Here is a 5,807-nt window from a genome sequence, read left to right as displayed (position 1 = left end):
CTTGAGGATGAGTAGCAGCGGTGTGAGACTGACTACTGATTCTTTGCTTTGGACATTTTTACCTTCCTTCTTTAATCTTAGGTGTAAGACAGACAATAACCTGAGTTATATCAGAAGGAATACCTAAATGAGTAAAAAAAAATTAATAACAATTTTGCAATATATACAGACATATGTCTTTTTATATTTTCAATAATAATTAGAAATTTTTCATGTAGAAATACTATATATTTCTGAAGAATTATTTCTATGCATTTCATATTTTGTGTTGTCATGTTAACTTTAATTCTCTAATGTTAATGGTATATAATGGATATTTGTATATCGAACTTAAAAAATGAGAAAATAATGGTAAACATTAAGAAAAAGAAGAAAATCATTAGATTTTTGGAACAAAATGATAATGACAACAAAAACCTGTAGGATACTGAAAAGTAGCCCTGAGAGGGAAATGTATAGCATTAGATGCAGAAAAGTGAAATATCTAATTACTTGAATCAGAAGTGCTTATGAGTGTTCTAAATTTGCTCAATTCTCACAGGTTTCAAATAATAACTATTTATTAATTTACAAATATTGGATATTTACTATTTGCCAACTATTCTGGGACATGAGGGTACATGAGTAAGGAAAAATGGCAAAGTTATATGATTTTGTGAAGCTTATATCTGTTAGCATATTTAGTATATTTTCTCTGACTTTTAGAAAATTAAATTGAAAATTCCTATGCAGCCCAATTATGTTCAACTTTGTAAAGCCTTTATGTTAGCTTGAAAAGAATGTATTTTCTGTTTCTTAGGTAGAAGGCTCAGAATGTGTTAACTATGTTGTTCAAATCTTCTATGGGATACATATCTAAACTAATTTTGTCTATTTGATTTAGAAAGTCTTGGGAAAGATGTGTGTATACAATTTATAGGTACTGTGGCAGATTCTCTAAAAAACAGAGTCTGAGAGAAAAACTAAAATAAAAAGGGGGAAAGAAAAGAAAATTGAGGTAAGAAGTACAATCCTATGATGCTGCTTCTTGACAATCCTTGGAGAGAGAAAGTTGGTGGCTCAATAGGTAATACCTGCTCAGCACACAGGATTCCTCTGGAGCAACCATATTTCAGAATATCGCATGAGAGAGAATAAGTGTTATGGACTGAATTGTGTTCCCCCCAAATTCATATAGTGGAGCCATAACCTAAATACCACTGTATTTGAAGATAGAGACTTTAAAGAAGTAATTTGGACAATGTCATAAAAGTGGGTCCTTGATTCAGTAAGATTTGTGTCCTGAGAAGAAGAGAAAGTGACACTGTGGACATAGACACACAGAGGAAAGGCCATACTAGGGCATGGCAAAAAGGAGGAGAAAGAGCTCTGTGAGTCAAAATTCATTCCATCCACCAAGTTTCCATGTCTCTGTATTTAAAGATTTCATCATCTCTTGTAGAGCAGCTCAGAATGTCACATCCTATGTTCCTTGGCACAGTTTCATGCAAGTCTGGAAACAACTAGAGATGGAAACTCTAGGTGTATAGCTGATTGCCTGAGATATGCATGTGTCCAAAGATACGTGGCTGACACTTATAGAGGAAGTGAATATTCAGTCCTGCATATGGCAGTGTGTTATAAGAAATGAGTGACACTGTAAGGCTGAGGAGATTTTTAAGATTTGGATCCTTCAGAATAGGGTAGATGGGGAAGTTAATACCTAAAATGTGGAGAGCCATCTTAACTGGACATGTAAGATATGCTCTTTATTCTCATTTCTCTTATTTTATTTTTATTTTACTTAAATTAACATATTTCATTTATAATGAACTTTTGGGATTATGTAGTTTAACATTCTCATTTTAGAAATGAGAAAACTCAGGCACACGGGGTAATATGATTTCCTTAATTTTTTGACACTAAGGTGTCTACTTTACCTAATTTGCTTAGCCTTGGCCTTTGGTATTTAACTGCTTATAAAATCCAAGGATTTCCCCAGTATTCCATGCTTATTCTCTATGAAGATAGATCAGTAAAAGATAACAGGAAACGAGGCACTAGGAACTTGTAAGGTTTCATATGGCACATAAATTGAACTATTTACTTTTGTTTTCCAAATGTGGTATTCACTGCAGCAGAACTTGAGTAGAATAAGGTGCTTGGTATTAAAAGGTAAAGCTGTGGTGTTGATGTGAAAGTTAGTGAATGAAACCAATCATTTTCTTCCTCTGAATTGGAAAAGGCCAGTTACCAGACAGAAAAAGATAAGCTGAGTCTTAGATTTAGTATAGTAATACTTTAGCTGTCATTGGTTAAGCAGGTCAATGAAGTTTGTTTTGGTAGCTGTCTTATATAATTTATTTCTTTAAAAGGGTATATTCAATTTCAATATGTTTCAATTAAAAGGAAAAATTATGATTATTTTAAAGATATGGGAATTAGAAAAAAATTAAGAATCATTGCAAAATTAAAATGAAAAATATATGAAGTAAGTTTTTTTAACTCTACATTAACAAAATTATGAGACTATGATATAACTTGAGGGACTTGATTTTTAAAATGAAAGTAATAAAAAGCAAAATTCTCTGTGTTTTATAATATAATAGTAGCAAAATTACAAACAAAAGTCAGATGTTGTTTTTTATTCCTACTGCAAACATTACTATTTATTGGTTTGATGTCCAGTGAATAAGTGATAGCTGGCAGTTCATCCAGAATTGCTCACATGCAATCAGTAGGCACAACGCCTTATGTGACAGGTCTTCATTTAGTTTAATTTACTGTAATTCACATGTATTAATATCCTAGTAAGCTCCCTGGTGTCTCATTTCTGGCAGTATGTGTGTCTCATTTTCTCTGTATGGGATTCCCTTGTGAAATATTTGGGAACTCGGTCATGAAAAGCATCAGGAAGAGAATGCTGTTTGGAGGAATCATTTTTTATATGGTTAACTAGGTAAAATCTGTTACGCAAAAGATGATAAAAACCTGTAGTTTGGATAAATCATTTCAATCTTTATTGAAAACTTTATAATGGCATGTGGTGTTTAAAAGAAGATTATTGAACAAATATAATGCCATTTGCTTTTCTTACTATATTTTATTCCTAGATTTCATAGATATTTATCATAGATATTTATTAAGTTCATGGTATGTGTACAACACAGTAACATATATTTTTAGGGACTCAATTTGATTGTAAGAAATTACGTTTTTGTTAGTATGAAGGGATAGATACTGCCTACAAGAAAATAACTATGAATATTTGATAAACTGTAATGTCCATTTATTTATTTACATTTTGCAACTCTTGGATTTTTATTCTATGCAATTGATTATATTCAATTAATAACTTTATTTTTTGCTACTCACTGTATATCATATTTGTTCAGTGGCTTAAATCTGGCTCTATGTCCTTTGGTTTATACTCATGATTCTTTAAATGTTTTGTATTGTGCTCACTTCTGCAGCCCAAATACTAAAATTGGAACTATACAGAGAAGATTAGCATGGTTCCTGCTCAAGGATGACACACAAATTCGTGAAGCTGTCCATATTTTTAGCAGAGCCAAGAGAGAAGATTGAAGAGCGCACTTCAACCTTCCTGAGGTGAGCTGCGACCTCAAAAATACAACCAAAGGTACAAAACCCACCACCAAGCAGACGGGAGTCCCCTCCCCCACAACAAGGGCTCGCAGTTTACTCCATGCAAACAAGTGAGCAGAGTTCAAACTTCCTCCCACTCTATCCCATGGGAAAGACCCCCTAAAAACTGGACCTCCTACCCCCGCTGGCATGCCATGGCACCCTCCAGCCAGGCATAAAACTGTAAGACTGTATAAAACTGTATATATTCCCCACCTGCAACACTGAATTCCAAGGAGTACCCACTCACTCACTCCGAGGTCTGGAGGTTTGTTACCTATGGAATTCAGATTCTTGGGCATCTCCTTGAGAGAAGTGGAGGGGGAAAGGGCTGGTGCTCTTCTGTGCTGACTGTGGTGCAGGCATGAGGAGAGGAGAGTCGGCTCAGGGGATGTCAATACAGCAACAGTGGCATCCTGAGTTGCAAACTGACGCCATTCCAGCCCTGTCTCTCTGGGCAAACAGAGGTTTCGGACAGCAGCCACAGGCAAAACACTGAGAACTTTTGTGAGTAAAGTACCAGCCCTCCGGGTGGAATCCCCCTCAGACAAAGGCAGTGGGCGGGCAGAGGCTAGAATTGACACCTGTGTGTAAATTGCTATTTGTCTGCTGCCCAGAGCTGAATGCAAGGACTTGCAGAGAAACCTAGCTGGACAGAAGCCTAATTTAAAAACACAAGGCCCCCCCTGCCAACCTCAGATTTCTGGCTGATTTTGCCAGTTGTAAATCCCGGGAGCACCAGCCTACTAGAGTGAATAGGGTCACAGACCTGGGGGATTACGAGTGACTGGGTGCAAGGTGGGGAAGGAGATATTAACCTTCCCAGACTAACCCATTTGCCAGTTGGGTCTCTTTGCCCTCACGGAGCGGGGAAGGCCCAAAACTGCTTGCTAGAGTTGCACGCCTCACAGGGGGCAGAGATCCCTGCCCCAGGCTCTGGCACTGGGCAGGCCCAGAATGGCTTGCTAGTGCCGTGGGCATCCTGTGGGCAGTGGCGGAGGAGTCCTTCATTCCAGGTAGACCCAAAACAGCTTGCTAGAGACATGCACACCCCACGGGGGCCAGGGAAGGAGTTCCCCGCTCCAGGAACCCAAGCTGGGTGTGTCTAGAACCACTTGCTAAAGCCACGTGCACCCTGCAGGTGGTGGTGGAGGGGTCTACCACTCTGGGCGTGCCCAGAACTGTTTGCTAGAGCCACGTATGTCCCACGGGCGGAGGTGGGGGAGTTCCCTACTTCAGGCTCCTGCACTGGGAGGGCACAGATGGACTTGCTAGTGCCGTATGTGTCAAATAGGCAACGGTCAAGGAGTCCTCTGCCTCCCCCCAGCTACTCTGGCGGGGCTGAACTAGGATTGATGTGGTCACTCGAGTACCCTGCACTACTGCTGCCATTCCCCCAACCCCTGGCTGCTCCAGGGTGCTGAACTAGGACTGATCTAGCTACTACAGTTCCCCTGTTCCACCAGTTGCCCTGGAGGAGCCAAACTAGGACTGATCCGGCTGATGCCAATCTCCTGCCCCCCTGGTCACCCCAGCAGGCTGAACGAAGTCTAATTCAGCCACGCATACTACCGTGCAACTGCTACCGTTCCACTGCACCCCAGTTGCCCCAGCACCCGAGAACTGGGAGAAGACAACAGACACATTCTGCCTGTCTCTCTGGGCAACCAAAAGAAGCCACCAACTGAACGGTTCTGATAAGGCCTCCAAACAAGGTAAACTCAGCATGGAGCAGAATCAGCGGAAAAACTCTGGCAACTTGAATAACCAGAGTAGATCAACCCCTCCAAGGGAAAATGGGACAGACACAATTGAAGACCCCATCCACAAGCAAATGGCTGGGATGTCAGAAATCGAGTTTAGAATGTGGATACTAAATAAGATTAATAGAATGGAATAAAAGAAGGAATTAGGAGTTCAAGAAATTATTAAAAAGATTTCTCAAGAAATTATTCAAAAGATGTCTCAAGAGCTCAACGATTTCAAAGATAAAATGATCAAAGATTTTGAAACACTGAGACAAGAGGTTGCAGCCCTTAAGAATCTGAAAGACACGGTGGAATCCCTCCGTAACAGAGTGCAACAAGCAGAAGAAAGGATCTCTGACTCTGAAGACAAAACTTTTGAAGAAGCCCAGGAGCACAAAGATCAAAAGAAATGGAGAGCAAAAACAGATCTCA

At 39.5% G+C, this 5,807-nt stretch overlaps 1 non-coding gene across 1 annotated transcript; it reads left to right on the top strand.

The window, feature by feature from the left end:
- The first annotated feature begins 3,436 nt into the window (after window positions 1-3,436).
- Window positions 3,437-3,543, top strand: LOC111727236. Its single transcript, XR_002774836.1, has one exon. It is a non-coding gene; the product is annotated as a U6 spliceosomal RNA (small nuclear RNA).
- Window positions 3,544-5,807: the final 2,264 nt, after the last annotated feature.

This window comes from Otolemur garnettii, unplaced genomic scaffold (genome assembly GCF_000181295.1).
Source record: "Otolemur garnettii isolate 467f Iridium unplaced genomic scaffold, OtoGar3 scaffold00098, whole genome shotgun sequence".
NCBI lineage: Eukaryota > Metazoa > Chordata > Mammalia > Primates > Galagidae > Otolemur > Otolemur garnettii.
Note: the sequence above shows the minus strand (reverse complement) of the source record. Positions and strands in the feature narration are given on the sequence as shown.